Source organism: Eschrichtius robustus, chromosome 20, assembly GCF_028021215.1.
Source record: "Eschrichtius robustus isolate mEscRob2 chromosome 20, mEscRob2.pri, whole genome shotgun sequence".
NCBI classification, from domain to species: Eukaryota; Metazoa; Chordata; class Mammalia; order Artiodactyla; family Eschrichtiidae; genus Eschrichtius; species Eschrichtius robustus.
This window is the reverse complement of record NC_090843.1, coordinates 23983087-23995597: the sequence shown is the minus strand read 5'-3', so window position 1 is coordinate 23995597 and position 12511 is coordinate 23983087. Positions and strand designations below refer to the sequence as shown.

The 12511-nt window shown below is 37.1% G+C and overlaps 1 protein-coding gene across 5 annotated transcripts in view; it reads right to left on the bottom strand.

The window, feature by feature from the left end:
- SPAG9 (sperm associated antigen 9) overlaps positions 1-12511 on the bottom strand; it is a 154313-nt gene that overhangs the window by 90397 nt on the left and 51405 nt on the right. The gene's annotated exons all lie outside the window — the stretch shown is intronic.

The following is a 12511-nucleotide window of genomic DNA, read 5'->3' as shown; positions in this document are numbered from 1 at the left end:
GCTCCGTAAAAAATGCCATTGGTAATTTGATAGGGATTGCATTGAATCTGTAGATTGCTTTGGGTAGTATACTCATTTTCACAATGTTGATTCTTCCAATCCAAGAACATGGTATATCTCTCCATCTGTTGGTATCATCTTTAATTTCTTTCATCAGTGTCTTATAGTTTTCTGCATACAGGTCTTTTGTCTCCCTAGGTAGGTTTATCCCTAAGTATTTTATTCTTTTTGTTGCAATGGTAAATGGGAGTGTTTGCATAATTTCTCTTTCAGATTTTTCATCATTAGTGTATAGGAATGCAAGAGGTTTCTGTGCATTAATTTTGTATCCTGCAACTTTACCATATTCATTAATTAGCTCTAGCAGTTTTCTGGTGGCAGTTTTAGGAATCTCTATGTATAGTATCATGTCATCTGCAAACAGTGACAGTTTTACTTCTTCTTTTCCAATTTGTATTCCTTTTATTTCTTTTTCTTCTCTGATTGCCGTGGCTAGGACTTCCAGAACTATGTTGAATAATAGTGGTGAGAGTGGACATCCTTGTCTCGTTCCTGATCTTAGAGGAAATGCTTTCAGTTTTTCACCATTGAGAATGATGTTTGCTGTGGGTTTGTCATATATGGCCTTTATTATGTTGACACCCTATGCCAAACAACTAGCAAGACAGGAACACAACCCCACCCATTAGCAGAGAGGCTGCTTAATATCATAATAAGTTCACAGACACCCCAAAACACACCACTGGACACGGTCCTGCCCACCAGAAAGACATGATCCAGCCTCATCCAGCAGAAAACAGGCATCAGTCCCCTCAACAAGGAAGCCTACACAACCCACTGAACCAACCTTTCACACTGGGGGCAGACACCAAAAGAAGCAATGGGAACTACGAACCTGCAGCCTGCGAAAAGGAGACCCCAAACACAGTAAGTTAAGCAAAATGGGAAGACAGAGAAATACACAGCAGAGGAAGGAGCAAGGTAAAAACCCACCAGACCAAACAAATGAAGAGGAAATGGGCAGTCTGTCTGAAAAAGAATTCAGAGTAATGATAGTAAAGATGATCCAAAATCTTGGAAATAGAATGGAGAAAATACAAGAAAAGTTTAGCAAGGACCTAGAAGAACTAAAGAGCAAACAAACAACGATGAACAACACAATAAATGAAATTTAAAATTCTCTAGAAGGAATCACTAGCTGAATAACTGAGGCAGAAGAACAGATAAGTGACCTGGAAGATAAAATAGTGGAAATAACTACCACAGAGCAGAATAAACAAAAAAGAATCAAAAGAATTGAGGACAGTCTCAGAGACCTCTGGGACAACATTAAATGCACCAACACTCGAATTATAGGGGTCCCAGAAGAAGAAGAGAAAAAAAAAAAGGGACTGAGAAAATATTTGAAGAGATTATAGCTGAAAACTTCCCTAATATGCGAAAGGAAATAGTCAATCAAGTCCAGGAAGCACAGAGAGTCCCATACAGGATAAATCCAAGGAGAAACACACCAAGACACATATTAATCAAACTATCAAAAATTAAATACAAACAAAAAATATTAAAAGCAGCAAGGGAAAAGTAACAGTCAACGGACAAGGGAATCCCCATAAGGTTAACAGCTGATCTTTCAACAGAAACTCTGCAAGTCAGAAGGGAGTGGCAGCACATATTTGAAGTGAAGAAAGGGAAAAACTGACAACCAAGATTACTTTACCCAGCAAGGATCTCATTCAGATTCGACGGAGAAATTAAAACCTTTTCACACAAGGAAAAGTTAACACAATTCAGCACCACCAAACCAGCTTTACAACAAATGCTAAAGGAACTTCTCTAAGCAGGAAACAGAAGAGAAGGAAAAGACCTACATTAACAAACCCAGAACAATTAAGAAAATGGTAAAAGGAACATACATACAGATAACTACCTTAAACGTAAATGGATTAAATGCTCCAACCAAAAGACATAGACTGGCTGAATGGATACAAAAACAAGACCCGTATATATGCTGTCCACAAGAGACCCACTTCAGACCTAGGGACACATACAGACTGAAAGTGAGGGGATGGAAAAAGATATTCCATACAAATGGAAACCAAAAGAAAGCTGGAGTAGCAATTCTTATATCAGACAAAATAGACTTTAAAATAAAGACTATTACAAGAGACAAAGACGACACTACATAATGATCAAGGGATCGATCCAAGAAGAAGATATAACAATTGTAAATACTTATGCACCCAACATAGGAGCACCTCAATACATAAGGCAAATGCTAACAGCCATAAAAGGGGAAATCGACAGGAACACAATCATAGTAGGGGACTTCAACACCCCACTTTCACCAATGGACAGATCATCCAAAATGAAAATCAATAAGGAAACACAAGCTTTAAATGATACATTAAACAAGATGGACTTAATTGCTATTTATAGGACATTCCACTCAAAAACAGCAGAATACACTTTCTTCTCAAGTGCTTATGGAACATAATCCAGGATAGATCATATCTTGGGTCACAAATCAAGCCTTGGTAAATTTGAGAAAACTGAAATCGTATCAAGTATCTTTTCCGACCACAACACTATGAAACTAGATATCAATCACAGGAAAAAATCTGTAAAAAATACAAACACATGGAGGCAAAACAATACACTACTAAATAACCAAGAGATCGCTGAAGAAATCAAAGAGGAAATCAAAAAATACCTAGAAACAAATGACAATGAAAACACGACGACCCAAAACCTATGGGATGCAGCAAAAGCAGTTCTAAGAAGGAAGTTTATAGCAATACAATCCTACCTCAAGAAACAAGAAAAATCTCAAATAAACAACCTCACCTTACACCTAAAGCAATTAGAGAAAGAAGAACAAAAAAACCCCAAAGTAGCAAAAGGAAAGAAATACTCAGAAATAATCAGAAAGATCAGATCAGAAATAAATGAAAAGAAATGAAGGAAACGATAGCAAGGGTCAATAAAACTAAAGGCTGATTCTTTGAGAAGATAAATAAAATTGATAAACCACTAGACAGACTCATCAAGAAGAAAAGGAAGAAGACTTAAATCAAGAGAATTAGAAAAGAAAAAAGAGAAGTAACAACTGACACTGCAGAAATACAAAGGATAATGAGAGATTACTACAAGCAACTCTATGCCAATAAAATGGACAACCTGGAAGAAATGGACAGATTCTTAGAAAAGCACAACCTTCTGAGACTGAACCAGGAAGAAACAGAAAATATAAACAGACTGATCACAAGCACTGAAATTGAAACTGTGATTTAAAATCTTCCAACAAACAAAATCCCAGGACCAAATGGCTTCACAGGCGAATTCTATCAAACATTTAGAGAAGAGCTAACACCTATCTTTCTTAAACTCTTCCAAAATACAGCAGAGGGAAGAACACTCCCAAACTCATTCTACGAGGCCACCATCACTCTGATACCAAAACCAGACAAAGATGTCACAAAAAAAGAAAACTACAAGCCAATATCACTGATGAACATAGATGCAAAAATCCTCATCAGAATACTAGCAAACAGAATCCAACAGCACATTAAAAGGATCATACACTATGATCAAGTGGGGTTTATCCCAGGGATGCAAGGATTCTTCAATATATGCAAATCAATCAATGTGATATACCATATTAACAAATTGAAGGAGAAAAACCGTATGATTATCTCAATAGATGCAGAAAAAGCTTTCGACAAAATTCAACATCCATTTATGATAAAAACCCTCCAGAAAGTAGATATAGAGGGAACTTACCTCAACATAATAAAGGCCATATATGACAAACACACAGCCAACATCGTTCTCAATGGTGGAATACTGAAACCGTTTCCACTAAGATCAGGAACAAGACAAGGTTGCCCACTCTCACCACTATTATTCAACATCGTTTTGGAAGTTTTAGCCACAGCAATCAGAGAAGCAAAAGAAATAAAAGGAATCCAAATTGGAAAAGAAGTAAAACTGTCACTGTTTGCAGATGACTTGATAGTATACATAGAGAATCCTAAAGATGCTACCAGAAAATTACCAGAGCTAATCAATGGGTTTGGTAAAGTAGCAGGATACAAAATTAATGCACAGAAATCTCTTGCATTCCTGTACACTAATGATGAAAAATCTGAAAGAGAAATTAAGGAAACACTCCCATTTACCACTTCAACAAAAAGAATAAAATACCTAGGAATAAACCTACCTAGGGAGACAAAAGACCTGTATGCAAAAAACTATAAGACACTGATGAAAGAAATTAAAGATGATACCAACAGATGGAGAGATATACCATGTTCTTGGATTAGAAGAATCAACATTATGAAAATGACTATACTACCCAAAGCAATCTACAGATTCAATGCAATCCCTATGAAACTACCAATGGCATTTTTCACAGAACTAGAACAAAAAATTTCACAATTTGTATGGAAACACAAAAGACCCTGAATAGCCAAAGCAATCTTGAGAAAGAGCTGGAGGAATCAGGTTCCCCATCTCAAACTATACTACAAAGCTACAGTAATCAAGACAGTATGGTACTGGCACAAAAACAGAAATATAGATCAATGGAACAGGATAGAAAGCCCAGAGAAAAAGCCACACACATATGGTCACCTTATCTTTGATAAAGGAGGCAAGAATATACAATGGAGAAAAGATAGCCTCTTCAATAAGTGGTGCTGGGAAAACTGGACAGCTACATGTAAAAGTATGAAATTAGAACACTCCCTAACACCATACACAAAAATAAACTCAAAATGGATTAAAGACCTAAATGTAAGGCCAGACACTATAAAACTCTTAGAGGAAAACATAGGAAGAACACTCTTTGACAGAAATCACAGCAAGATCCTTTTTGACCCACCTTCTAGAGAAAGGGAAATAAAAACAAAAATAAACAAATGGGACCTAATGAAACTTAAAAGCTTTTGCAAAGCAAGGAAACTACAAACAAGATGAAAGGACAACCCTCAGAATGGGAGGAAATATTTGCAAACGAAGCAACAGACAAAGGATTAATCTCCAAAATATACAAGCAGCTCATGCAGCTCAATATCAAAAAAACAAACAACCCAATCCAAAAATGGGCAGAGGACCTAAACAGACATTTCTCCAAAGAAGATATACAGATTGCCAACAAACACATGAAAGGATGCTCAACTTCACTAATCGTTAGAGAAATGCAAATCAAAAGTACAAAAGTACCTCACATTGGTCAGAATGGCCGTCATCAAAAAATCTACAAACAAATGCTGGTGAGGGTGTGGAGAAAAGGGGACCCTCTTGCACTGTGGGTGGGAATGTAATTTGATACAGCCATACTGTTCTCACTGTACTATATAGAGAACAGTATGGAGGTTCCTTAAAAAACTAAAAATAGAACTACCATATGACCCAGCAATCCCACTACTGGGCATATACCCTGGGAAAACCATAATTCAAAAAGAGTCATGTACCACAATGTTCATTGCAGCTCTACTTACAATAGCCAGGACCTAGAAGCAACCTAAGTGTCCGTCGACAGATGAATGGATAAAAAAGATGTGGCACATATATACAATGGACTAATTACTCAGCCATGAAAAGAAACGAAACTGAGTTATTTGTAGTGAGGTGGATGGACCTAGAGACTATTATACAGAGTGACATAAGTCAGAAAGAGAAAAACAAATACCGTATGCTAACACATATATATGGAATCTAAAAGAAAAAAAAAATTGGTTCTGTAGAACCTAGGGGCAGGACAGGAATAAAGACGCAGACGTAGAGAATGGACTGAGGATAAGGGAAGGGGGAAGGGTAAGCTGGGACGAAGTGAAAGAGTGGTATGGACATATATACACTACCAAATGTAAAATAGATAGCTAGTGGGAAGCAGCCGCATAGCACAGGGAGGTCAGTTCGGTGCTTTGAGTCCACCTAGAGAGGTGGGATAAGGAGGGTGGGAGGGAGAAGCAAGAGTGAGGAGATATGGGGATATGTACAGCTGATTCACTTTGTTATACAGCAGAAACTAACACACCATTGTAAAGCAATTATACTCCAATAAAGATGTTTAAAAAAAAAAAAGGAGTGGAAATAAGAGAAACAAAGACTTAAAAAACAGTAGAAAAAAGAAGATAAACAAACTCAATAAACCTTTAGCCAGACTCATCAAGAAAAAAAGAGGGCCCCAATAAATACAATCAGAAATGAAAGAGAAGTTACAACAGATTCCACAGAAATTCAAAGAATCAAAAGTGACTACTACAAACAATTATAAGCCAACAAATTAGACAAGTTATCTAAGAAATGGATAAATTCCTAGAAACATACAATCTTCCAAGACTAAATCAGGAAGAACTAGGAAATCTGAACATACTGATTACTAGTAAAGAAACTGAATCAATAATAAAGAAAAAAGAAAAAACTTCCATGCAACAAAAGCCCAGGACCAGATGGCTTCCCAGGGGAATTTTACCAAACATTTAAAGAAGAGTTAATACCTATAATTCTCAAAGGGCTTGCAAAAATTAAAGAGAAAGGAATGCTTCTAAACTCATTCTATGAGGCCAGCATTACTCTGATACCAAAACAAGACAAAGACACCACACCAAAAAAGAAAACTACAGGCCAATATCCCTCATGAACAATAGATGCAAAAATCGTCAACAAAATATTAGCAAACCAAATTCAACAAGGCAATAAAAGAATCACACACAATGATCAAGTGGGATTTTTTTTCAGGGATACAAGAATGGTTCAATATAGGCAAATCAATCAATATGATATACCACATTAACAAAACGAAGAATAAAAACACATGATCACACATCTCAACAGATGCAGAAAAAGTATGACAAAATTCAACATCTATTTATGATAAAAACTCTCAACAAAGTGGGTATAGAGGAAATGTACCTCAACACAATAATGGCCATATATGACAAACCCACAGCTAACATCATACTTGACAGTGAAAAGCCAAAGCTTTTCCTCTAAGATCAGGAACAAGACAAGGATAGGTACTCTCACCATCTTTTTTTTTTTTTTTGGCCACGCTTTGCAGCATGCGGGATTCCTAATTCCCTGACCAGGATCGAACCCATGCCCCCTGCAGTGGAAGCTCAGAGTCTTAACCACTGGACTGTCAGGGAAGTCCCCACTCTCACCATTTTTATTCAACATGGTATTTGAAGTCCTAGTCACAGCAATCAGACAAGAAAAAGAAATAAAAGGCATCCAAACTAGAAAAGAAGTAGTAAAACTGTCACTATTTGCAGATGGCAGGATACTATATATAGAAAATCCTAAAGACTCCACCAAAAAACTATGAGAATAAGTGGATTCAGTAGTGTTGCATGATACAAAATTAACATACAGAAATTTTTTGCATTTCTATACACTAACAATGAACTATCAGAAAGAGAAATTAAGGAAACAATCCTATTTACAATTGCATGAAAAAGAATAAAATACCTAGGAATAAATCTAACCAAGAAGGTGAAAGACCTGTACTCTGAAAACTATAAGAAAGTGAAGACAATACAAATAAATGGAAATAATACTGTGCTCATGGATTGAAAGAATTAATATTGTTAAAATGTCCTTACTACCCAAAGCAATCTACAGATTCAATTCAATCCCTATCAAAATACCCATAGTGTTTTTCACAGACTAGAACAAATAATCCCAAAATCTGTATGGAACCAAAGAAAATCCCAAAGAGCCAAAGTAATCTTGAGAAAGAAGAACAAAGCTAAGGTATCATGTTTCCTGATTTCAATCCATACAACAAAGCTATAATAATCAAAACAGTATGGTACTGGCACAAAAATGAACACATATATCAATGGAACAGAATAGAGAACCCAGAAATGAACCAACACTTATATGGTCAATTAATCTACGACAAAGGAGGCAAGAATATACAATGGGGGAAAGACAGTCTCTTCAATAAATGATGCTGGGAAAACTGGACAGCTACATGTAAAAGAATGAAACCGGGGGCTTCCCTGGTGGCGCAGTGGTTGGGAATCTGCCTGCCAATGCAGGGGACACAGGTTCAAGCACTGGCCTGGGAGGATCCCACATGCTGCGGAGCAGCTGGGCCCGTGAGCCACAGATACTGGGCCTGCGCGTCTGGAGCCTGTGCTCCGCAACAAGAGAGGCCACGATAGTGAGAGGTCTGCACACCGCGATGAAGAGTGGCCCCCGCTCGCCGCAACTGGAGAAAAGCTCTCGCACAGAAACGAAGACCCAACACAGCCAAAAATAAAAATAAATAAATTTATGAAAAAAAAAAAAAAAGAATGAAACCGGACCATTTTCTTACATCATATACAAAAATGAATCCAAAATGGATTAAAGACTTAAATGTAAGACCTGAAACCATAAAATTCCTACACGAAAACATAGGCAGTATGCTCTTTGACATTGGTCTTAGCAATTTTTTCTTTATCTATCTCCTCAGGCAATGGCAACAAAAGCATGGATAGACAGTGAGGATATATCAGACTAAAAAGTTTTTGCACAGCAGAGGAAACCATCAACAAAACAAAAAGGCAAGCTACTGAATGGGAGAAGATATTTGCAAATGATATGTTAGATAAGGGGTTAATATCCAAAATATATAAAGAACACATAAAACTCAATATCAAAAAACCAAACAATCTGATTAAAAAATAAGCAGAAGGTGGCGCAGTGGTTGAGAATCTGCCTGCCAATGCAGGGGACACGGGTTCAAGCCCTGGTCTGGGGAGATCCCACATGCCGCGGAGCAACTAGGCCCGTGAGCCACAGCTACTGAGCCTGCGCGTCTGGAGATTGTGCTCCGCAACGGGAGAGGCCGCAATAGTGAGAGGCCCGCGCACCGCAATGAAGAGTGGCCCCCGCTCGCCACAACTGAATAAAGCCCTCACACAGAAACAAAGACTCAACACAGCCAAAAATAAATAAATAAATAAATAATAATTTTTTTTAAAAAAAAAGAAAAAAATAAATAAAAAGGAAGCAGAAGACCTGAACAGACATTTTTCCAAAGAAGACATACTGATGGCCAGTAAGCACATGAAAAGATGCTCAACATCACTAATCATCAGGGAAATGCATATCAAAACCACAAGGAGACATCATTTCATACCTGTGAGAATTGACTATTATCAAAAAGACAAGAAATAACAAGTGTTGGAAAGGATGTGGAGAAAAAAGAACCCTTGTATACTGTTGGTGGGAATGTAAATTGGTATAGCCACTATGGAAAACAGTATGGAGATTCCCCAAAAAATAAAAAACAGAACTACCATACAATCCAGTAATTCACTTCCGAATATTTATCTCAAGATAATGAAAACACTAATTCCAAAAGGTATATGTACCCTAAAGTTCATGGCAGCATTATTTACAGTAGCTAAGATATGGAAGCAACCTAAGTGCCCATCAACAGATGAATGGATAAAGAAGATGTGGCATGCATATATATATATATATATATATATATATATATATATATATATATATATATATATGAAGTGGAATATTGCTCAGCCATAGAAAGAATGAAATCTTGCCATTTATGACAACATGAATGAACCTAAGAGGATATTACCCTAAGTGAAATAGACAGAGAAAGATAAGTACCATATGATCTCACTTATATGTAGGATCTAAAAAACAAAAGAAATATAACAAAACAGAAATAGACTCATAGATACAGAGAACAAACTACTGTTTGCCAGAGGGAAGGGTGGTAGCGGAGGAGTGAAATAAGTGAAGGGGATTAAGAGGTACAAACTTCCAGTTATAAAATAAATAAGTCATGGGGATGTAATTATAACAAAGAGAATACAGTCAATAATATTTTAATAAGTTTGTATGGTGACAGACGGTAACAACTTATAGTGGTGATCATTCTGTGATACATAAAAGTATCAAATCATTATACTGCACACCTGAAACTAATATATTTTAAGTCAATTATATTTCAAAATTAATGAAATGGTAATAAGTTTCTCTAGCATAAGTATTATATACTTCCATCTTCCTCTTCACTGCAGTACAACTACTTAGTCTACTTACTTGAGGCCCTAAAATAATTTATTTCTCTATCCCATTAAAATTAAATAGGTTTTGGGACTTCCCTGGTGGCGGAGTAGTTAAGAATCTACCTGCCAATGCAGGAGACATGGGTTCGATCCCTGGTCTGGGAAGATCTCACATGCCACGGAGCAACTAAGCCAGTGCGCCACAACTACTGAGCCTGCACTCTAGAGCCCACGAGCCACAACTACTGAGCCTGCACGCCACAACTACTGAAGCCCGCACACCCTAGAGCCCATGTGCCGCAACTACTGAGCCCACATGCTGCAACTACTGAAGTCCGTGTGCCTAGAGCCCATGCTCTGCAACAAGAGAAACCACCGAAATGAGAAGCCCGCGCACCGCAACAAAGAGTAGCCCCCACTCACTGCAACTAGAGAAAGCCTGTGTGCAGCAACGAAGACCCAACACAGACACACAGACACACACACACAAATTAAATAGGTTTTTTCTTTTGTATAGTTACACCCAGATGTATTATACAAATCAAAACAAGACCACTAATATATTACCAGTTAACTAGTAGACAACCATATTCAAAAGAATATGATTCAAAGATAGTTCAAATATTAAGTTATCTACTTCTCCACTTATGAACTAGTAACTAGACAAATGAGGATGCCAATGAGAAACCCAAGGGATATCTTCCCAAAGTGGATGTTCACTGTATTCAACTCTACAAAACTAGGTAGGCTTTCAGACAGCCAAGGAAGAGTTTTGGTTGATTCTAGTTCTGAGACCAGCAGGATAAACAGGCAATTAAAGGGGTCGGGGGTGGCCATAAAATGTAGTATATATCCATATAATGGAATATTATTCAGCCTTAAAAAGGAATTAAGTAACGATACACGCTACAACGTAGATGAACCTTATGCTAAGTGAAAGAAGCCAGTCACAAAAGACCATATATTATATGATTTCATTTATATGAAATTCCAGAATAGGCAAATCCATAGAGACAGAAAGCAGATTAGTGGGTACTAAGGGCTGAGGGAAAGCCAGGAACCATGAGTGCTAACAGGTATGGTGTTTCTTTTTGGAATGATGGTGTTCTAGAATTTGATAGTGATGATGGTTGTACAACTTTATGAATATACTAAAACCCATTGAATTGTATACTCTAAAATGGTGGATTTTATGGTATGGAAATTACATTTTTTTAAAGGGGCAGGAAGTATCATTCAAAGTCTATTCCTTAACGTAAGCATTGGAAAATTGCATCTCAATTTAACAGCAACCTTTTTTTTAAAGTAAAAGTCAGGAAGTTAAGGGAACAAAAAAGAAAATCTCAACACTTAGTAAATGTTTGTTGAATAAATGAATGAACATTCAGTGAAGAGTTTTAAAGCGATAATAAAAATTAAACCAGAGTAACCTTGAAGTTATTAAAAAATCAGATGAGAGTACAAATCATAAATGCTATATTTTCATTAAAGTTTCCTCACCTTCTCTTCCTCAGGTTACTCACAGTAGAAAGAATAGGCACATGGTTGCTAAGCTTTAGTTACATTCCCTCCCTTGCCTCAACACTTCAGCAAAATCATGTACCATCTACTAAGGCCGTTAGGCCAAGGCAAAGACTAGCCGATACTAACCAAAGCAGTTTCTCTTTTTCTTGGGACACATAGCTAGACTACATATCCCAGCCTCTTGTAAGTGAGCTTCTAACTGAGTTATATAGCCAATGAAGTAGAAGTGAAAGCTATGTGTGCTACTCCTAGGCCTGGCCCAATAAAAACCTTCCACACACAATCCTCCATTCTCTTTCCCCTTCCTCCAACTCAATGTAGGTATGACAAACTTGGAGCAAAGTTGGAAAGGGCCTGTGTCTCCAAAGGAGCCACCCATGTATCAGAAACATCCAATTTAAATTTCACATAGGGAGGGAATTCCCTGGCGGTCCAGTGGTTAGGACTCAGCGCTTTCAGTGTTGTGGCCTGGGTTCAATCCCTGGTTTGGGAAGTAAGATCCTGCAAGCCATGCAGTGCAGCCAATCAATCAATATAAAGAAAGAAAGAAAGAAGGAAGTTTCACATGAACAAGAAATAACATAACATCTGAATCACTATATATGTCCTTTGCAGCTTGTTTGCTACAGCAACTAGAGTTACCTTAACTCATATACTAGCTTGTAAACACACATTAAAAACCTTTCAAAAGGCATTCTAAATTACCAAAGGCGTGTCACTTCGTGGTGCTTAAGAATAGTTTATATCTTTGTTATTCTGGATGATTTTCTGAATGTTATTTTGGCCATTATTTTCTCCAACCTAACACCTCCAGCAAGTATCTTGACAGAAACTATCTATGACTTCCTACATTTCATGTTTTCTTTATTTGTACTGTGATTCTGAATATTAGTATTATATTTTTAGGTATATGAGTTAACCACCAAGATCATATAAAACAAATTCAG